The following is a 23,399-nucleotide window of genomic DNA, read 5'->3' as shown; positions in this document are numbered from 1 at the left end:
AAGAAGCAAGGGAATTCCAGAGTAGTACCTACTTCTGCTTCATCTATTTCCATATCTTGGCTACTGTAAATAATGCTTCTATGAACTATGGGGTGCTGGCATCTTTTCAAATTAGTGTTTTCATTTTATTTGAATACATACTCTGGACTGGAATTGCTGTTATACGGTAGTTCTATTTTTAGTTTTATGAAGAAACTCCATACTACTTTCCATGATGGCTGTACTGATTTACATTCCTACCAACAGTGTACAAAAGTCCCCTTTTCTCTGCATCCTCACCAACATTTGTTATTGTAGACTTTTTGATGATAGCCATTCTGACAAGTGTCAAGTGCTGTCTCATCGTGGTTTTGATTTGCATCTCTCTGATTATTAGTAACGTTGAGCATCTTTTCGTGTGACTGTTGGCCATTTGTATATCTTCTTTGGAAACATGCCAGAATTATTGAGACGGAGCACAGACGAGTGGTTCTCAGGCATTAGAGACGGTGAGGGGCTGGGGGTTGACTATAAAAGGAAGTACGAGGGAGATCTTTGTGGTGATGTTCTGTATCTTGACCGGGGGTCTTGAGTACAAGAATCGACACCTGTCATGAAATGACAGAGCTGTACATACACATTCCACTATCAGTTTCCTGGTTTCAGTGTTGTGCTATAGTTACATTAAGGTGTGACCCCCTGGGGGAAACTGGGTAATGGATATACTATTCCTCTCTATTCAGTCTTTGCAACTTGCTCTGAATCTGTAATTATTTCAAAATTAAAAGTTAAAAAGCTGTCTTGGTTTAAATTAGGAAGTTGTCTGGCTCTTCTGGGAAGTTAAAAGGAATCACCAAGTTTACTAGGGACCCGTAGGGCTGGGACCTCGTTGGAAGCACCAGAAGCTTCATGGGAGACTCTCCTGTTGGTCCTACTGACCATCAGAGGTACTCTTGTTATCACAATACTCTTCTTTATCCCTGTCACTACTTTCTTTTTGTGCTCATTTTTCAGCTGTATACATTCTCTATCCCTTCACTTTCAACTTTCTCTATGTTTTTAGGTATGCTTCTCATAAAGAGCATTTGTATTTGTTATTAATACAGTTTAAGAATCTGTGCAAGTGGAGATGTGTTTAATTCATTTACATAACATATCAGTCAGCCCTTAAGTGGAAAAACAGAACCAGTAAAAGATCTATATTAGGAAATTTATTACAAGGAATTAGATCAAATTAGATTATTAGAGCTGTTTAGGCAAGTCTGAAATTGTAGGGCAGGCTGTCAGAAAGGACAGGCTGGAACTTTCTGGCATGAACTGAAGCTACTGTCCACAGACTGAATTTCCTTTTCTTTAGAGAAGCCTTAGCTCTGCTCTCAAGACCTTTCAACTGATTGATTTGGATAATCTAGGATAATCCCTTTACTTAAAATCAACTGCTTATGGACTTTAATCACATCTACAAAATACCATCATAGCATCATCTGATTATTGTTTGAGTAACTGGGGACTGTAACCTAGTCAAGTTGATAAATAAAACAGGTCTTCACAAATAGTATATTGTCATCATTAACATATTTAGATTAATTCCTATGGCCTTATTTGGATTTTCTCTTTACTAGGTTTTTTTTGGTTGCTGCTGCTGCTTCTCTTACCCTTCTTCCCCCCTCCTTCTTTCCTAATTCCCTGTCTTCTATTGAACTGTGAGTTTCTCAATTACTTTTCACCATTTTCTAGTTTACAAGCTATAAGTTTTATTCTTTATGTGATTGCCTTAAAATTTTTAAGGGCACTCAGACTTTGTGCTTTTCTAACCAAGTCTTAATCATCTTTATTTCCCCAAACAAAAATGAGGAAAATAGACTATTCTAATTATTTCTCAACTATTTTATCCTTAAGAAAATAATTCATGTTTTATAAGGCCTTACTTTTAAACTCATATTAGTTGTTATTTCTTTTCACAGCCCAGTGTCATTTTTTTTTTTTTATGAACTTGCTTACTAATATTTTTCTCATCATCATCAGTTAGGTTCCATTTCTCCCTTCTAGATTCTATTTCCCTCATCAGAAAGTTCTTTCAATAAGTGATGAACTCTCTTTGTATTTCTAAAATATCTTTATTTCATCTTCACTCTTGAGTGATAATTAAGTGTAAGATTCTGGATTGGCTGTTATATTTTTCCCTTGACACTTGGGAGGCATTTTCTTTTTTCTTCCAGATTACTTTTTGACTGATGAGAAGTCCAATGTCAATTTGATTGTTTTTCCTAATAGATTACCTGTCTTATCTCCTCTGGTGGTTTTTGAATTTGTCTTCTTTATGTTTGATGCACAGCAGTTTGTCTCTACCTCTCTGTTTTTCCTGCCCCACCCCACCCCCGACCCCAGTTTTCTTCCATTTGGAATTTTGTGTGTGACTTTTCAATCTGAAAACTCACGTCTCACTAAAAAATTCTCCACCAATATATTTGCATTTACTCCTTCCCTTTTCCCTCCATCTGGGTCTCTTAGACACATAATGTGTGCTGCTATGTGTGCTGCTGTGTGTGCTGTGCTAAGTTGCTTCAGTCATGTCTGACTCTTTGCGATCCTATGAACTGTAGCCCACCAGACTTCTCTGTCCATAGGATCCCCCAGGAAAGCATATTGGGGTGGACTGCATGCCCTCCTCCAGGGATCAAACCCACATCTCTTATGTCTGCTGCATTGGCAGGTAGGTTTTTCACCACTAGCAACACATAACAGAGCTTCTTGTTCTATTCTTCAAATCTCTCATTGCCTTTTTTTTTAAAAAATAATACATCTTTTGAGGTCTCCAAGTCACATTCTTAAATTCATCTTCCAACTTATTAATTTTTGCTTTGGTCTACTCTGACATGTTCAGTTGGGTTTTACATCTATGATGGCAATTTTTTTTATTTCTAGAATGTATGCTTATTTTCAAGTCTACTTATTCTGTTTTCGTGTCTTCTTCTAACATGAGTTCAGTTGACTCATTTATCTCTTTGATCATTTTTTAACTTAATTATTTTGAAGTTCTTTGGAAACCGCTCTGCTTTCTTTAGTATCTCAACTGAAAAGTCTCTCATTTACTGTGTCTGTTGCTTGTCTCTTATGAGAGACGGCTTCCTAATGTGCTTCATATCTTTTTACGGTTAGCTTCTTTTCAACAGTTGCTTCCCACAGTAGCGTCTCAGTAGTGCCCTGGATTGTCAAGGTGATCTCAGCCAGCACTTAAGCATTTGCCTTTAACAATACCTTCCTGATTTATCAAGTCTGGAACACTTAAAAACTGTTTTATAGTAAAATATTTCAGGCATACAAAAAGGTATAAAGAATACTATAATTGGTAGTTATATAGCCTTTATTCAGCTTAAGCAATAAAATATTACAAATACTTCTGAGGCCTCCATGTATCTTCTTTCAGGGGCAATTTCCTCTCCCCGCCTACCTCCAGAGATAAACACTGTGCTGAACTTGGTGATTTTCAGTCCTTTACTTGACTATATATTCCTCCAAATTATATATAAGGTTGATTTACATATTTTTAACTTCATAAAATAGTATCACACAGTATCCTTTTGCTACTTTCACCTTCAATTAAAATTTTTATCTCATTGTTTTAATGATAAATAAATCTCTAGTTTATTTATTTTCAGTTCAGTCTTATATTCCATGGCATGGGTATACTATAATTTAATTAAATTCATTCTACTTGCATATTTAGGTTTTTCCTATATTTTGCAGTTACCAATAATGCTGCTATCAACTTTCCTGTGAAAACCAACTTGTACACATATGCAAGAATTTTTCCAGAGAACATCCTCAGGAAAGGGATTGCTGGGTAGTAGAGAATCTGTATGGTCCACTTAAGAGATTTTGTCAAACTGCTCCCTGAAGTCACACATAATTTACCCTCCTACACTTATAAATGTCATTTCACCTGGTTCTTCATCTTAACCAATTCCTAGAATTATCAGTATATGAATATTTCCTACTCTTGTGTGTTTGAAATCATATCCCCTGGTAATTTTAACTTGTGTTTTATTTCTGTAGTCCCCAGTCCGCCATTTAGTTTCTCCCTCTTATTCCAGTTCTTTCAAATTCTTTTTCTTCTAGATTTGGGATGCTTTCAAATTAGCAGGATGCAGATTTCCAGTGGCATACACTGGAAATATCTCCTGCCAGTCTCACTTATCTTTCACTTTTTTAATGGTGAATTTTGATTTACAGAAGTTTTCATTTTAATATAGTCAGAGCTCTCAATCTATTAGTTAAACATGTATGTTGTGTGTGTTAAGTCGCATTCAACTCTTTGCAACTCCATGGACTGTAACCCACAAGGCTCCTCTGTCCATGGAATTTTCCAGGCAAGAATACAAGAGTGGGTTGCCATTACCTACTCCAGAGGACCTTATCTTCCTGACCCAGGGATCAAACCCGTGTCTCTTAAATCTCCGTTATTGGTGGGAAGGTCCTTCACCCCTGCTGCTGCTGCTAAGTCACTTCAGTCGTGTCCGACTCTGTGCGACCTCACAGATGGCAGCCCACCAGGCTCCCCCGTCCCTGGGATTCTCCAGACAAGAACACTGGAGTGGGTTGCCATTTCCTTCTCCAATGCATGAAAGTGAAAAGTGAAAGTGAAGTCGCTCAGTCGTGTCCGACTCTTCTCTATCCCAGGGACTGCAGCCTACCAGGCTCCTCTGGCCATGGGATTTTCCAGGCAAGTGTTGAAGTGGGGTGCCATCACTTTCTCCGCCTTCACCCCTAGTGCCCAATTTAATATAGTTGTATTTATTTTACCTAATTAAAAATCTTTCCACACTTGAATCATAAAATATTTTCCTACTTTTTGTTTAATTTTAAAGTTTTGCGATGAAATTCAGCATTTAAACCCACCTGGAATTTATTTCCAGTATGGTGTTAGATAAGACTCAATTTCATTTGTGCATATAAATAAATAATTGTGCCAGTAACTTCAATTAAATTTTCATTTTTTCTAAGCACTGTCCAGTTCTACCTCTATCATAGATCAAATTTGCTTTATATACAGGTCTGCTTCTTGCCTTTTATTCCCTTCCGTTGGTGTATCTGTCTTCTCTGTGACAATTCTACATCATTTTATTTATCATAGCCTTATAAAAATATTTGCTATTTTGATAGAATAAACCCCATTCTGGGCTTGCCTGATAGCTCAGTTGGTAAAGAATCTGCCTGCAATGCAGGAGACCCAGGTTCAATTCCTGGGTCTGAACCGGAATCTTGCTCTGCCCTTGTGGCTCAGTTGGTAAAGAATCCAGCCTGCAATGTGGGAGACCTGGGTTCAATTCCTGGGTTGGAAAGATCCCCTGGAAAAGAGAAAGGCTGCCCACTACAGTATTGTAGCCTGGAGAATTCCATGGACTGTATAGTCCATGGGGTTGCAAAGAGTCAGATATGACTGAGTGACTTTCACAAACCCCATTCAACCTTCTTCTTCAGAGTTGCCTTGGGTATTTATGGCACATTGCTTTCCATATAAATGTTAGGGCCAGCTCACCCAGTTCTGTCAAAGAATCATCCATTTTTATTGGAATCACATTGAAATATTAGTGTAAATTGTGCATTACAATACGGCATCTTCTAAATTGTTGATACTCAAAGTGTGGTTTGTAGAAAAGCAGCATGGATACTACGTAGGAACCTGTTCGAAGTTTAGAATCTTGATCCTCACTCTAGATCTGCTGAATCAAAATCTGCATTTGAACAAGATCCTGTGCACATTAAAGTTTGGGAAGCCCTGTGGTAATCCATAAACATGGAAACCCACCCCAATTATTTAAATCTTTATAAATTTGTCCATAAATGCCTCGTACCTCTTTTGTTAGGTTTATTGCTAGATGCTTTGTTTCACCATCAATGACAACTCTAACTATATTCTGTGGGTAGTACAGATGTAGGAATACAGTTGAGGTTTGTGTATTAAACTTCTGTGAGTTTTGTTTTACTGCCTTATCTCAAAATTCACAAATCATTTCTTCTACTGTCTCATCCACTACTAAACCAATCTATTCCTTTTATTAGTTGTTATCCTTTTATGTCTAAAATGTTTATATTCCTTTTTTTTTAACAGAGTCTTCGATTCATTTTATAATGAAATGCTCTATTTTCCCTTGGTTTTCTTGAGCATACAATCATACTGTGGTCACTTGTGGGGCAATTTCTACTGTTATATTTTTGACTTTGTTTTTGGTCATTTGACCCTCTTTCTAGACTTCTGTGGTAATTTTTATTGAATGTTGGACATTGTCTATAACAACAAAAAATATAGAGGCTCTGGACTATGTTCTCTTTCTATATAGAGGATTTAATTTTTTTCTGGCAAGTGGAGAGAGTACAGGCAGATCGCTTTAACGAATTGAGGCTGGGCTTCAGGCTTTGTTGGAGAGAAGGGTCTCTATTTTCAGTTTGCTTTTGCACATAGAGCCCAGCTCTGACTCCTAGAACATTCCCTTCAGGTGTCTCAATGGCAAGTCAAATGTGTTAACCAGGACTTCACTTCTGTAAGTCATAGCTCCAACCTCTTTCTTTCCAAACAAAGCCTCAACTCAAGTTCTTTGGTCTCACAGAAGCTGCTGCTCTCTCCTTGGATCCTTAGCACCTTGCCCAAAGCACATATGACTTAGAAGTTGAAAACAACCCTAAATAAAAGTACCAGTAGAATTTTAACCTGACTTCTGTGTGGTTCCCACTTTGAGATCTGGACTTCTTAAGTCCTGGCCATTTAGGTCATCCAAACTGTCCAGCTCAGTGAAACCACCACAAATCTTATACTGCTTCCTTTTACTTCTCTTCCTTGTTCCACAAATCAGCAAATTCCCTTAGGGAAACAAATAGAAGATAACGTGATTATGCCCTCAGCGAGCTTATCTTCTCTTTAAGATCTTGGACTCTTACATCGTGTCTATCCTGGCGGATCTCTGATGAATTCAGATAGTTGTTTTTAGTTTTTACCAGTATAATTATTCTTGAATAGTTGTTATTGATAATAGAGTTAGTGTTGTACAATTTTGCCATTAGAGACACAAATAGTACTCACTTTATACAAAATTTTATTTCACTCTATTTTCTAACTTTTTCAGTAAGTGCTTGGCTCATTAGTTTTCAGCTATTTTTTTTTTTTTTTTACTTTTTTCTAATGGAATTTGAGGTGTGATGTTCTCATATATATTACCATTGTCGCTACCCCCCACAAGTTTGTGTATATATGTGTGTGTGTGTGTGTGTGTGTGTGTGTATCACTCCATTAGTATTTGGGTCTAAATATGTTTAATTAACCACTGTGACTTATTCCTTGACCTATGAATTCTTTAGAAGTGGAGTTTTAATTTTCCAAATATTTGGGGTTGTTTCTTTTTCTTTTTCTTATTGATTTCCAGGTTATTTGCACTTTGTTCAGAACCATGATCTCTGTGGTATCATTTCTTTGGTATTTATTGGGGCTTGCTTTATGGCCTTGCTTTGTTAGATGGTATTCTTGGTCAGTTTTCACAGAAAATCTAGAAATGTTTGAAAAGAATGTGCTTTCAAGAAAACATCCTATTTCAAGAATTTCATCAAATATTAAATGGAAGACTAAAAGACTGAGTACATAAGTGAAAGTTCTTAAATGTTTTTAGAAATATCTATCAACAGGTAATTACTACTATTTTTGCCATTATCAATTCTAGTTATATGCCACAGAGGAGAAGAGTTGAGATTCTGGACGGTTAATACGTCCATTTCAACGCCCCTACAGCTTCAAGTATTACGCCCTGAAAAGAACAAACGCTTAGAAATTATGGATGGATCCATATACAGCAAAAAATCCATAGTGAAATTTATAGATTAGTTTTTTAATTGTGTTTGAAAGTTAATACATTTGCCGTATTAGGTCAGGATATATTGTCAGGGTTTTGCTCCTGAGAGTTGAATTCAGGCAAATCCAAACATATTTTCAGTTATTGGTAGACACTTAAGCTTTTAATAATGGATTAAAAAAAAATCCTTCTCAGAATGAATGACTGTCCTTGATAGCCGAAGTGTAATAAGGCCTTAAATAATACATTAACTAATTGCTTGTTCTTTCTAGTGTTTGCTGTTAATGCTTTTTAATTGTAACATATGAATTTTAGTTCATTTGCCCCCAGAAACCAGAAACAAAGGCAAGGTGAACGTGGTGACCGCTACCAATCCAGGAGTCAGTGAGGCACTCTTTACATGTCACCTATTTAGATGATATAAATTGATCTCTGCATGAGGCCTCAGACAAGTTCTTTACAACAGAAACCCGAAGTGAAAAAGTTGATTGCAGCAGCTACCCTGGGCAGAGTCTTTCTGAAAGAGCCGCTGCCCAGCATTGTTAGAAACATACTTGTGGAATCTCAATGTGGTTTTTGGTCCCAGTGGGATATTGTAGGCACAAGCTTTGCCAGCAAGACAAGGGGGCAATCTTACGATCTCTCCATTATATTTATGGGTCTGACCAAAGTGTGGGGAACCATCAGGGAAGCTGAGGCTCTAGGCATAATTCATCTGTATTTACCAGTGCCGATAAGTTACTTCTAGATGGAAATGTCAGAATCCTCATTACCTGGGGAGTGAAGGAGGGTTACTCACCTCCATCCTTAACTCCACCTGTTTAACCTCCACCCTGGTAAACTCAGCCAATACTCTTTTCAGTCCAGCAAGTTTTCCCTTCTTCTAGTCATCCTTTGACTTGGTATTAAAATACCATCTATTTCATACCAATCTCCTACTCAGTGATAAGCAATGCCTCCCCATTGCTTAAAGTCTAAATTCTGCATTCAGAGCTATCCACTGTGTTGTTCTGTCTCCGCTCTGATTCTGGTTTCTCTCTCCCGTATCTACTCCCACTGCAGACCCTTGCTCTGACAACCTAGCTTATGTAGAGTTTCAACGTGTTCTATTCATTCCCTCTTGTGTGCCTGGAGCTCCTCTTGCAAAGCCCTCAGCTTTTGAAGGGCCCCATTTGGAACAGTGTGGAATGAAGGACATCCTTTAGCTATTCCAGGTGAGCCAAGTCAATCTAGAATCACCTGCATGATGGTGGTGGTATACTATCAGCTGTCACTAACATTTGCCTTCTACCTCTCTTTGAAAGCTAATCCAAATCTCATCTTTCTTGGTCATCTCAGTTCTCTTTTTCCTCTCAATAATTTTTAAATTTTAGCAATTTAAGCTAAAACAGATACAAGATTAAAACAACTTCCATATTGGGAATCAATATATACCCAACCCAAAAAATATATCAACCCTTCCAGTGGGAAAAAAAAGTCTTTCATATCCTTACTGTTAAATTAGTTTTATGATAATATGTAAAATATACAACCATAAAATGAGGTACAAGTCCATTCTAATTTTATATTATATAAAAAAAAATGATCAGAAGATCAGATCAGTCGCTCAGTCGTGTCCGACTCTTTGCAACCCCATGAATCTCAGCACGCCAGGCCTCCCTGTCCATCACCAACTCCCGGAGTTCACTCAGACTCACGTCCATCGAGTCAGTGATGCCATCCAGCCATCTCATCCTCTGTCGTCCCCTTCTCCTCCTGCCCCCAATCCCTCCCAGCATCAGAGACTTTTCCAATGAGTCAACTCTTTGCATGAGGTGGCCAAAGTACTGGAGTTTCAGCTTTAGCATCATTCCTTCCAGAGAAATCCCAGGGCTGATCTCCTTCCGAATGGACTGGTTGGATCTCCTTGCAGTCTAAGGGACTCTCAAGAGTCTTCTCCAACACCACAGTTCAAAAGCATCAATTCTTCGGCGCTCAGCCTTCTTCATAGTCCAACTCTCACATCCATACATGACCACTGGAAAAACCATAGCCTTGACTAGACGAACCTTTTTTGGCAAAGTAACATCTCTGCTTTTGAATATGCTATCTAGGTTGGTCATAAATTTCCTTCCAAGGAGTGTCTTTTAATTTCATGGCTGCAGTCACCATCTGTAGTGATTTTGGAGCCCAGAAAAATAAAGTCTGACACTGTTTCCACTGTTTCCCCATCTATTTCCCATGAAGTGATGGGACCGGATGCCATGATCTTAGTTTTCTGAATGTTGAGCTTTAAGCCAACTTTTTCACTCTCCACTTTCACTTTCATCAAGAGGCTTTTGAGTTCCTCTTCACTTTCTGCCATAAGGGTGATGTCATCTGCATATCTGAGGTTATTGATATTTCTCCCAGCAATCTTGATTCCAGCTTATGTTTCTTCCAGTCCAGTGTTTCTCATGATGTACTCTGCATATAAGTTAAATAAGCAGGGTGACAATATACAGCCTTGACGTACTCCTTTTCCTATTTGGAACCAGTCTGTTGTTCCATGTCGAGTTCTAACTGTTGCTTCCTGACCTGCATACAGGTTTCTCAAGAGGCAGATCAGGTGGTCTGGTATTTCCATCTCTTTCAGAATTTTCTACAGTTTATTGTGATCCACACAGTCAAAGGCTTTGGCATAGTCAATAAAGCAGTAATAGATGTTTTTCTGGAACTCTCTTGCTTTTTCCATGATCCAGCGGATGCTGGCAATTTGATCTCTGGTTCCTCTGCCTTTTCTAAAACCAGCTTGAACATCAGGAAGTTCACGGTTCACATATTGCTGAAGTCTGGCTTGGAGAATTTTGAGCATTATTTTACTAGTGTATGAAATGAGTGCAATTGTGTGGTAGTTAGAGCATTCTTTGGCATTGCCTTTCTTTGGGATTGGAATGAAAACTGACCTTTTCCAGTCTTGTGGCCACTGCTGAGTTTTCCAAATTTGCTGGCATATTGAGTGCAGCACTTTCACAGCATCATCTTTCAGGATTTGGAATAGCTCAACTGGAATTCTATCACGTCCACTAGCTTTGTTCGTAGTGATGCTTTCTAAGGCCCACTTGACTTCACATTCCAGGATGTCTGGCTCTAGGTCAGTGATCACACCATCATGATTATCTGGGTTGTAAAGATCTTTTTTGTACAGTTCTTCTGTGTATTCTTGCCATCTCTTCTTAATATGCTCTGCTTCTGTTAGGTCTGTACCATTTCTGTCCTTTATCGAGCCCATCTTTGCGTGAAATGTCCCTTTGGTATCTCTGATTTTCTTGAAGAGATCTCTAGTCTTTCCCATTCTGTTGTTTTTCTCTATTTCTTTGCATTGATTGCTGAAGAAGGCTTTCTTATCTCTTCTTGCTATTCTTTGGAACTCTGCATTCAGATGCTTATATCTTTCCTTTTCTCCTTTGCTTTTCACTTCTCTTCTTTTCACAGCTATTTTTAAGGCCTCCCCAGACAGCCGTTTTGCTTTTATGCATTTCTTTTCCACGAGGATGGTCTTGATCCCTGTCTCCTGTACAATGTCATGAACCTCATTCCATAGTTCATCAGGCACTGTCTATCAGATCTAGTCCCTTAAATCTATTTCTCACTTCCACTGTATAATCATAAGGGATTTGATTTAGGTCATACCTGAATGGTCTAGTGGTTTTCCCTACTTTCTTCAATTTAAGTCTGAATTTGGCAATAAGGAGTTCATGGTCTGAGCCACAGTCAGCTCCCAGTCTTGTTTTTGCTGACTGTATAGAGCTTCTCCATCTTTGGCTGCAAAGAATATAATCAGTCTGATTTTGGTTTTGACCATCTGGTGATGTCCATGTATAGAGTCTTCTCTTGTGTTGTTGGAAGAGGGTGTTTGTTAGGACCAGTGCATTTTCTTGGCAAAACTCTATTAGTCTTTGCCCTGCTGCATCCTATATTCCAAGGCCAAATTTGCCTGTTACTCCAGGTGTTTCTTGACTTCCTACTTTTGCATTCCAGTCACCTATAATGAAAAGGACATCTTTTTTGGGTGTTAGTTCTAAAAGGTCTTGTAGGTCTTCATAGAACCGTTCAACTTCAGCTTCTTCAGCGTTACCGGTTGGGGCATAGACTTGGATTACTGTGATATTGAATGGTTTGCCTTGGAAACGAACAGAGATCATTCTCTGTCGTTTTTGAGATTGCATCCAAGTACTGCATTTCGGACTCTTTTGTTGACCATGATGGCTACTCCATTTCTTCTGAGGGATTCCTGCCCTCAGTAGTAGATATAATGGTCATCTGAGTTAAATTCACCCATTCCAGTCCATTTTAGTTCGCTGATTCCTAGAATGTCAACATTCACTCTTGCCATCTCTTGTTTGACCACTTCCAATTGGCCTTGATTCATGGACCTGACATTCCAAGTTCCTATGCAATATTGCTCTTTACAGCATTGGACTTTGCTTCTATCACTAGTCACATCCACAGCTGGGTATTCTTTTTGCTTTGGTTCCATCCCTTCATTCTTTCTAGAGTTATTTCTCCACTGATCTCCAGTAGCATATTGGGCACCTACTGATCTGGGGAGTTCCTCTTTCAGTATCCTGTCATTTTGCCTTTTCATACTGTTCATAGGGTTCTCAAGGCAAGAATACTGAAGTGATTTGCCATTCCCTTCTCCAGTGGACCACATTCTGTCAGATCTCTCCACCATGACCCGCCCATCTTGGGTTGCTCCACGGGCATGGCTTAGTTTCATTGAGTTAGACAAGGCGATGGTCCTAGTGTGGTTAGATTGACTAGTTTTCCGTGACTATGGTTTCAGTGTGTTTGCCCTCTGATGCCCTCTTGCAACACCTACCATCTTACTTGGGTTTCTCTTACCTTGGTCATGGGGTATCTCTTCACGGCCACTCCAGCAAAGTGCAGCCATTGCTCCTTACCTTGGACGAGGGGTATCTCCTCACCACCACCCTTCCTGACCTTCAACATGGGATAGCTCCTCTAGGCCCTCCTGCGCCTGCGCAGCCATGGCTCCTTGGATGTGGGGCCAGTCCTCAAAAAAAATTATAAGTAAAGTGAAACTTCATAACCAAAATCAAGTTCACAGCATTTATGTCTTTTTGCTGAATTAATTATAGCAGAAAATGTCATATTGCTGAAACTAAATCAGCAACAACAATATGAATGTGGTTCTGAGTGCCATAGTACTAGTTCTTCCGGGTTCAACTAATAATCTGTCACTTAGCTGTGTCCTCATGGGCAGATAATTTCTTTGCATGTTAGTGTCCTCATGTGTAAATTGGGTCAGTGACTGTATCATAAAGTTATTATGAGATCAAATATGTCTGGAAAATATTTAACTATAGGACATTTGTGAAGTTTTCTGCCAAGTGTCTGACATGTCATGGTTGTTCAGAAGTTAGTAACTTTCATTATCATCATTAGATTTACACAACTGTTTGTATTTTATAATTTTAAAAACCTGAGTCTTAGTTAAATAACTGTCCTTAGGTAATGTGGTGTTGGAGAATACTCTTGAGAGTCCCTTGGACTGTAAGGAGATCCAACCAGTCCATCCTAAAGGAGATCAGTCCTGGGTGTTCATTGGAAGGACTGATGTTAAAGCTGAAACTCCAATACCTTGGCCACCTGATGCAAAGAGCTGACTCATTTGAAAAGACCCTGATACTGGGAAAGATTGAGGGCAGGAGGAGAAGGGGACGACAGAGGATGAGATGGTTGGATGGCATCACCAACTCAATGGACATGGATTTGGGTGGACTCCGGGAGTTGGTGATGGACAGGGAGGCCTGGCAAGCTGCAGTTCATGGGGTCCCAAAGAGTCAGACACGACTGAGCAACTGAACTGAACTGAATGGAAGATTCTTTAAGTCAAAATGCTCTGGTAAGAGCCTACAGTACAGAGAAGAAGCATTGCAAATTTAGGATTCTTTATGGTCATGGGTCGACTCCATTTGGACAATAATCCAAACACTGCAGAACATAATGTTAGCATTGCAAGAATATTTCATTTCATTATTTATTTATTCTCCACCTTGTTCTGCAAAGCATTTGAGACAGCTTGCATATGTGTAATGCAAAAACATAATAAACTGAAGGAGAAAACAAGATACAGAGAAAACAGAGACTCTAGTAAGAAAGTCAAGGTTAATATCAGTTAGGCATACTCTACATTTCAATGAAGTCACTGAAGGTAATGCAAAAACTTCCAACTTTTCAAACAACTGAAACATAAGGGATTTTCCTCCTGTAAGTCATCAAATAGGAATACTGTTTGAAAGAGTGACCTTGATTTCCATGTTCTTGCTTAAACTCCATTGTGAGTTTCATGCAAATGATAGCTGCCTTGTTCTCCAATGTAAGCAAGTAGCATAACGTGAAAGTCACAGTCAGTAGGAACCTGTTTCTACAAGATGGCCCAGACTGGTTTCCAGATGTGGAGAGAGGGCCACCCTTCATGAGACCTCCAGGGACAGTATTCTTTCAACTGAGCTTTAGGCAAATATTCAATAACAGATCATTTTTTGGTTGATAAAGATAATAAAAGCAGCTGCATTTTGACTCCTATGGTCAAATCATCAAATGCTCTCAATTGTTTATCTCTGATACTAAGGACTACCATTTATTTGGTGCTCTATATCTGGTAGGTATACTCTGGTGATTCAGACATTAAAAAAATCTGCCTGGGATGCAAGAAACCTGGATTCAATCCCTGGGTCGGGAAGAACCCCCGGAGAAGGGAATGGCCACCCATTCCAATATTCTTGCCTGGAGAATTCCATGGGCAGAGGAGCCTGGCGGATTACAGTCCATGGGGTCGCAAAGAGTCAGACATGACTGAGTGACTTAACACTTCCACTTTTTTTTTTAATGTGGTAGGTATAGAACCTATGAATTGTGACTATAAATAGTTCCTGAATTTTATCCTATGACTATCCTGTTTTACCATGAGGAAACCAGGGCTCAGAGAGGTTATTTAACATATCCAGGGTCAGTGAGCTAATAAGTAACAAAGCTGGGATTCCAACCTGAGATTCAGGTTCATCTGACCACAAAGCCAATGTTCTTAACAAACATCTCATGGCTGCAGACCATCAGTTCATCTCAGAGCTGCTGGGGGAAAACAAAAGGGCAGGACCAGGCAATTCAGTCTTGCTTTTGTATATATATGCATGTGTGCATGCTAAGTCCATTCAGTTGTGTCCAACTCTGTGCGACCCTAGAGACTGTAGCCTGCCAGTTGCCTCTTTCATGGGATTCTCCAAACAAGAATACTGAAGTGAGTTGCCATGCCCTCCTCCAGGGGATCTTCCTGATATGCCTAGTGGGTTTTATTATAGTAATGATTACAAACATTTATTGAACCCTGTTATGTACCAGATGCAATGCTGAGCATTTTAATTTCAGTATCTCATTTTAATTTCAGTATCTCATTTTAGTCTGTTATTTGTCCTGTAAGCTAGGTCCCAATATTATTATCCCTCATTTAGTGGTGAAGAAATTATTGCTTAGAAAGATTGTGTGACTTATTCAGAGTCTCAGAGGTAATGGTGCCAGAATTTAAACTCAGGTATAATGTTTTTTGGAGCTGGTCTTATTATATTGTATTGCTTGGAAGTGTGCAGAGGGCAGAGGGGAAGGTATTATCATTATAGTTCTTCATATCTCTAGAGTCATATGACCGTGCAACTGTGGGTACTCAGAAACTGTTTGTTGACTGAACTACTGTGAACACCATCAACTGTGGGTTGATGAGTATCTATGAAGGATCTATATAGAAGGAGATAAAAGGCTATGTGTGCAATGATGGCAGATGACAGATGATGGATGGATAGAAAGCAAAAAAGAAAGGAAGGAAGAAAAATAAATATAGGTAGATGATAGATAAAGAAAGATAATGAGAGAGAGAGGGAGAAAGAGAAAGGTAAGTTGATAAATATATTTTCCTGTACATCTCTACTCAAATACCCATTCCTCACGTGTGTCACCTTCAAAGGAATTGACAACCATAATTATTGGCCAGTTTGCCAAAATAGCATGCTCTTGTGGTGAGGTTAAAGAATACAGGTTTTATGTCAGTAGTTTTGAATGGGGAACTTGTTCTTTTCCAAGCACAATCCAGTTTTTCATATTTTTAAACAATGAAGTCATATGGTAAAAAAGAAAAAAAAATTACATTTAGTTCTCATTTTACCAGGAAATCAGTCTCAATTCTCCACTTCTCTTAGTAAGTATAGACCTGGCCAAGTTGTCCTCAAACACCCTCTCCCACCCCTGAATGCCAGCCGAGCTCCGGGGCAGAAGGTAACAGATTTCCAGAATGAAACCTTTCAGCACCGGCAGCCAATCACGTGGGAGTAAAGGAGGCTCTCTCCTACAACTGAAACCACCAGGGAGTTAGAACAGGAGGCAAGATAATTACCTACCTGGACAGCAGCCAGGGGAGCAGCCCGGCCTCTTGCAAAAATGCCATGGGAAATGTAATGACCACATGTGGTAAGGAGTACCTCGCTTTCTTACCTGATCTGATAAGCAAGGTCAAGGCAGGACACTGATCCCAGGGACAGAAGGGACTGGTATTTATTATTTATCCAACACCAGGCAGCCAGGCAGGTTCTGTGTGATGCGGGGATAGGTCTGAGCACTGACCTTAGGGCTTAACATTTTTCTCTGAGGATCTCAATTTCTTGAGTCTAGTGTTTCCTATTTACTTAAGCTGAACCCGGACATCCAGGCATCTCTAGTGACCTTCATGGAAGTGGGAGGCAAGGCTTCCCAACAGACATTGGAAGTTCACCCTGACTCCTCACTTGTGATTTCACCTAAGCTTCTCTTCCTCTGTCCTTCCCATCTCCCTGTTGGTTATCCATCAGGACTGAACTTAACTGTCTCTTCCCTGGTCTCCCGGGAATGAACAGGGGACTCCCTCGGAAGATGCCTAACATTTTGAAACATCTTCTGCCACAATATGCACCTCACTGAGCTGTGAACTCCTGTCTCTCTCACTAGACTGGAAGTTTCTTGCCATCAAGGACTGTTCGGAATCTTACTCAAAGGCAGTAATCCAGTACCATCTGTTCTTGTATAGCACGTGGTCTCTGTGATGCACATGGGCTCATGCACAGTTATGGTGTCTGTGTCAAGTGGAAGTCTCATTGGTTTGTAGGCATTTCATCTAACTCTTTAGTCTTGTTCCACCAAACAGCACCAGTGCAGGCTGAGACAGTGACTCTAGCAAGCCACAGAAGAACACCGTGCTGAACCCGAAGCCAAGTCGCCTCAGGGTGTAGAATCCCCATTTGTCCCCTCAGAGGCCCTGCAGGTTTCCTGCCAGGATCCTTCCAGCCTACATACTTCTACTAGGGTCGCTTGCAAAGGATTGCAGGACCGGTCAATCACGGTCTGACTGTCTCTCACTGAGGGTAGTCTCTGCCTTCTGAAAGGTAGTGCGTGGCTTGTGTATTTGACAAGAAGTGCCAAGGAATTAGTGCCTGAGGAGTGATCTGCCACCCACCAGGGTCTCACTTGGGGTTGAGTCCCAGTTACCCACTGCAGTGGCTCCTCAGTGAGACCACTTAATAAAAGGAAGTGATTTTCCTCCCTTCCCTGTTTCACTGCTCTCCTCCCGTGTTATGCTTCCTGAGGTCACTTCTCAGTAAACTCCCTGCATACAGATCCTCATCTCGAGGTCTGTTTGTGGGAAAGCTAAGCTACCCCACCTCACTCTTCCTCTTGGCTCCGTCTTCATACTGTATTGAGAGTATCTGTAGCAGGATCCTCCATAGCCTTGGCCCTACCTCCATAACTGAGCAGCCCCACCTCCCTTACACCTCACACGCACTTCTACCAAGTATTAATAATATTGTCTTTAGAAAACTACTTATTTAATAAGCATTTATTCTAGTTTTTCAGAAATCTAGCATGTCTTTTTAACTATGCTGTATTTTTTAGAATACCTTATTTATTGTTACTTGTGTTTATTAATGCTCTGGTTCCAAAATTGCCTAGGTTGTTTATTTGTTTGTTCATTTTTGGCTGCGCTGGGTCTTCGTCACTGCCTGCGGGCTTCCTCTGGTCGTAGTGAGTGGGGGCAATTCTCTAGTTGCAGTGTGCGGGCTTCTCATTGCAGTGGCATCTCTTGCTGTGGACATGGGCTCTAGGGCATGTGGGCTTCACTAGTTGCGGCACTCGGGCATAGTTGCCCCCAAAGTTAGTTGCCCCGTGACATGTGGGATCTTCCTGAAGCAGGGATCAAACCCGTGTCCCTTGTACTGGCAGGCAGATTCTTAACCACTGGACCACCAGGAAAATTCCCAAATCACCTAGGTCTCGAGTAGTCTGTTCTAACTTTATTTTACTTCCAAGTTCCGTTATTTTTTTTTTTTTTAACAGAATATGAGGCTTTTTAGGAATACATGTATTACGTTACAGCATAACCACCTGTGTTCAGCAAGGTGCCTGGCATTCTTAAGTTGATCAATAAATGTTTGGTGAATAAATAGACAAATGGCTGCATGAGCATTCTAGTTGTCCCACCTAACTTTGGAGAAACTCCAATTTTCCTTGTGACAGAGCCTTCCATTTAAAACTAAGATGCCAATTCATGTGTCCATCAGAATTTTCGGCAATGTTTTCATTATAGTGATTACCTATCTTATTGGATTTAATTACTTACCATTAAGGTATCAGAAATGGCAACCCACTCCAGTATTCTTGCCTGGAGAATCCCAGGGACAGAGGAGCCTGGTGGGCTGCAGTCTATGGGGTCACACAGAGTCGGACACGACTGAAGTGACTTAGCAGCAGCAGCAAGGTATCAGAAGAAACTTTAAATCCTTAAGCAAGGAGTATATTCAGATGAAAAGGCCCTCTCAGAATTTAGATGTGTATAATTCACTATGTCTAGCTACATATTTATTTCTACAGAAGCACCACAACCTATAAATTGGATGGCAGCTATTTTGCTGTCTGCATGTAGGTTGCTCTTATTCCTACTATTTCTAAGTTTTAAAAAACATTTTTCACTGACAGCATGCTATTATAAAGAGTACAGTCAATTTATACAATTTAAATAAATATAAGTTCAGCCAACAAGATTAAAATGATACACTTAACTCCATATAGCAGTCAATTAATCAGCATGTATGGAATTGATTAAACATATTTTACTTGGAAGAAACTATACTATGAATTATGGGAGGACACACAAAATATAAAATGATCATAATTTAGGTTTTTCATGATTGGACTTCAGATATTCTACCCTCTTTTGCCCAGGAGTACATGAGCTGCATTTTGGGATTTGAATTAGGTGGTACCCATAATAATCAGTATCCTCTATCTTCAAGGGACTTTAATTTACTTAGGAAGATAGTTGTGGAAAGGAAAACAAATGGAGACAGTGCAAGTAACACAGATCCATTTCCTTCAAAAATATGTTCCCCAAGTGTCCCAAGTATTCTTTGGGAGATGAGAGGGGAGCTGAGTATGGAGGGTCTAGGATATTTCAGAACTCCACTTCCTTTTTCACATGGGGCTTGTGCATAATATTTATTGTATTTTTTAAAAAGATTCCATGGTGAGGGGGAAGTTAAGATCCACAGACATAATCAATTAAGAACAAAGAACTGGGAGGAGGGGCTGGAGCTAGGGCTCCCTGTGAACTCCGATTGTGGAGGAAGGCCTTTTGAGGGAGAAAGGGTCTTAGGAGGGCCTTGAAGGAAGGGTGAAATTAAGATAAATGAACAGAAGGGAAAATGTTAGGCTAGTAATGAGGCCATCAATATACATACACACAGGATATATGGTTGCAATGAACAAGTTAATGCTGCCCTCTTCCCAAATACCAAACCCAAGCCTGAGAAACCTGCCTCCTGATATATCTAAATATCCAAAGCTGAATGTGTTTAACCTTAATTTTCCATTAAAAAATTTTTTTTAATTCACCTTGTTTACAATTATCTGAAAGTGTTGGGAAAAAAGCATAGTTTGGGGGAATCAAATGTTCCTGGGTTAAAAGCCTACCTTTGAAACTTATAAGTACTCAACATCTTAAGATCTTAGCTTCCTCATTTGTAAAATGTAGAAACACCACCTAATAGGCAGTAAAATTATTCACTCTGCAGAGGGTACAAAACAGTGCACCCTACATACTAACTTTTCATGTACTTTTTGAACATGAGTGAAAATAATTTAGCTTAATTTTAATGTTGTAATGAAGTTTTATATCTATACATTTTTCACTATTCATCACCTGCTAAGTAAGAATAATGGGCCCTCATGCTTCCTATAATGGAGATGGGAAGAAAAATAACTCTGCAAAAAATAAAGTGCAAAATCGCATTAAGGCTAGGACTTCTCTGGTGATCCAGTGGTTAAGAATCTGCCTTCCAGTGCAAAGGAATTCAGGTTCAATCCCTGGTCAGGGAACTAGGATCCCACATGCCATTGAACAACTAAGCCTGGGTGTCATGACTACTGAGCCCCAGCACTCCAGAGCCTACAAGCTGTAGTGAAAGATCCTGCATGATGCAACAAAGACTCCAAGTATATACCTAAGATCCATCACAGCCAGATAGACAGATAGCCTTAAGGCTGCGTGTAGAGGATCAAACAAATAGCTGATTTTCCATGTGGAAACCACCACGCTATTTTAAGTGTCTGTGCATTTGCTCATGCCATTTATTTTTTTACGTACTTTCTTACCTTCTACTCCTTCTTGCCTAGACCAGAGATTCTCAGATGTCAATGTGTTGCCAGGAATCTAGTTAAAATGCAGATTCTGATTCCCAAGATCTGGAGTTATGTCTGGGATTTGGCATTTCCAAAAGTTTCCAAGTAATGTTTTGTTGCTGGTCTATAGACCACACTTTAAATAACTAAGACCTAGGTACTAATTTTCAGTCTTCAAAACCCTGCCCTTGGATGAGACCTCCTTTGAGGAAGCCTTTCTACCTTGACATTGTCTCAGTCTTTGGTGAAATGCTAAGCAAGTAAAAGTTCAAGACATGTCCTGTGCCATTAAGGTTGCCAGCTAAAATCCAAGGTTCTCAGTTAAATTTGAATTTCAGATAAATAACCCCCCAAATTTAGTATATTGCATGGGACATACTTATGCTAAAAAAAGTATTTGTTGTTTATTTGAAATTCAAATATACCTTGGTGTTCTTTATTTTTATTTGCTAAATCTGGCAACCCTACCTACCTCCTACTGCTCCCACCTACTCCCAGCGCCTGCAATTACATTGCTGCTCCTCAGAGTCTTAAACAGACATCCCAGAGCAGGTACAGTCTTTTGTCCACTGCAACATGCTAACCTGGGGACATTCCTCTGATTTTTCATTTAGCCCACAAGAGGAGCTCATTGTTCACTGGGCATCCACCTCCCTGTGACCTCCTTGAGTGTAAGGACAGCATCTTCACCTGTGTCTCCCCAGTTTCTAGTAGCACGAAAGATGCACAAGAAATACTTTCCAAATTGAAGTGAGTTAAAAGAGCTCATTTTCCAACTCAGCTCCCTTGGGTGATGGCAGAAAATGCCTTTGAGCAGAGATTGGAAGGCCCTGAAATTTGGGTTTAGAGACAGGGCTGGGGTCTAAGGAAAACACAATAATCCTCCTTTCAGCAAAGATCTTTGTTCTAAAAAGCATATATATTTTGATTAACCCAATCATGGATTGTCTGTCTACAGGTCAGAACCAAGCTCTCTCTTAATTCCAACTAGGTTAGGTGTATTTTCTACCACCCCCAGGATAAACTATCCCCACCTCACCCCTCAGCATCTCTCCCAGAGGATCCTCTGCTCATTGTCTCTATCTCCCTCTTTACTTGCCCAAGGACTAAACTCACGTTTACTCCAGATATTATGTGACCCCTATTTTTTGCCTCTTTAGTGATCTGTAGGGGAGATTGTCCAGATCTTATAGAATCAAATCAAATTTAAGGACATGGGGACTTTAAATATTTTTGAGGGGTTTTGGATAAAGTGACTTTTACCAGTTCCATTCTATTTGCATGTTTGAAAGCTAAATATTAAATACCCTCGGGTGTGTCCTGAGACATGTAACCCTTTCCAATCTGTGATGTCAACATTCAGCAGCTGTGTGTCACAGATCTGAGAGCGACTCTGAAGACCCTGTCCTATGAGAGTTTCTGGCACCTAAGTATGAAGATTTAGACAGCTTATATTTGCAGTCAGGGGAATAAAGAAAAAGCCTCTGTTTATCTCTAGAACTTTCTCCATCTTTCAGCCAAGTGGAGCACTGACCAGGTTGTTGCGTGTGACATCTCTGATGTTCAAGGAGGCTGACATAAGCATGATTGCCTCCAAAACCACACAAAGTCATGGAAGGCCCGTCACAAGCAGCAATTTCATTTTAATTCATTATTCAACATTTACTCAAGCTTAGGTTCATTTGGTATATGTAATCGCTAGCAAGCCAAGTTTCTTTTATGAAAACTGAGAGTCCAAACACAGAGTAATTACTCTGCAGAGGGAAAAACCACTGTCGGTCAAATAGTGCCACTCTAAATATTGACACTGTATACTTTCTGCCCTGGTTAACCATGTGCATCCCACTGGCCTCCCTGTGTCATGCTATCTCTGCATACAAAGAAGGAAGGTGTTAGGTATAGGAAAGTGATAGGAGGAGGTTTAAAGTCAAAGCAGCAGCCCAGGAGGCAGGAGTGGAATGGTCAGTGCAGTAAGAGGCAAAAAATGAAAGTTGTGGATCCCATTTACAAGTTACAGTAGCCATAGCTACTGTAGTCCTCTATGCTTATCAACCCCTATGCTCAATGGACATGAGTTTGAGCAAGCTCCAGGAGTTGGCGATGGACAGGGAAACCTGGGGTGCTGCAGTTCATGGGGTCTCAAAGAGTTGGAAATGACTGAGTGACTGAACTGACCTGACTGAAGTGCTTTATATACATACATGTATAATATAGTACTCACAAAAAGTCCTCTAGAAAGTTGCACAATACCCATTTCACCCCATCGTCCCTGAGGTCTACGTGAGCAGACCATGCATACCTACAGAGCAGAGGTCTTCCAATCCCAGGAAGTCAACCTTCAACATCCTCTTGCTCTGGATATCTCTATCACCTGACCTCCCAAAGTGAATCTTTGTTAAAAATTCGCTTTGTATTTTTTCCCCTCATAACAATATATGCTGAACATATTTTCATTTCAAGAATGTTTCTGTGAAAACTCTGGATCTTTGGCTGAGCTCAGGGTGGAAGTACAGGATCCCTTGTCCCCAGGGCAGGAGTGCCCCTCAGATCATAGACGAGAACTATCAGAGGTCTTCAAAACCAATCAATTCTCCCTTTCTTGTTTTAAGAGGTCAAACCCCAAGGGGATATCACTGTGGAAAGAGAGTCCCATGGACAGAGGAGCCTGGCAGGCTACAGTCAATGGGGTCTCAAAGAGGTGAGCACAACTTAGCAACTAAACAACAACAACAATAGTTATTATCAATTAAGAAGGTAAAGATAATGAAATCAAACTTAAGGACATCTAAAAGTCTCACTGCCGAGATATAAACACTGCCAATATTTTGTCTAGGAATTCTTCTG

General features: G+C 40.0%; 1 long non-coding RNA gene across 6 annotated transcripts in view; it reads left to right on the top strand.

Moving 5' to 3' along the window:
• LOC147364553 (uncharacterized) overlaps positions 1 to 23,399 on the top strand; it is a 202,635-nt gene that overhangs the window by 166,856 nt on the left and 12,380 nt on the right. The window contains exon 4 of one of the 6 annotated variants that reach the window (XR_015134659.1): positions 8,880 to 9,031. The exons of the other annotated variants lie outside the window; for them this stretch is intronic. This is a non-coding gene — a long non-coding RNA (uncharacterized LOC147364553). The remainder of the gene's footprint in view (positions 1 to 8,879; positions 9,032 to 23,399) is intronic. 6 annotated transcript variants of the gene reach the window in all.

The sequence above is a fragment of the Bos grunniens genome, chromosome 10 (assembly GCF_055505025.1).
Source record: "Bos grunniens cultivar Pamir isolate PY7600 chromosome 10, Bosgru_T2T1.0, whole genome shotgun sequence".
Taxonomy (NCBI): Eukaryota; Metazoa; Chordata; class Mammalia; order Artiodactyla; family Bovidae; genus Bos; species Bos grunniens.
Note: the sequence above shows the minus strand (reverse complement) of the source record. Positions and strands in the feature narration are given on the sequence as shown.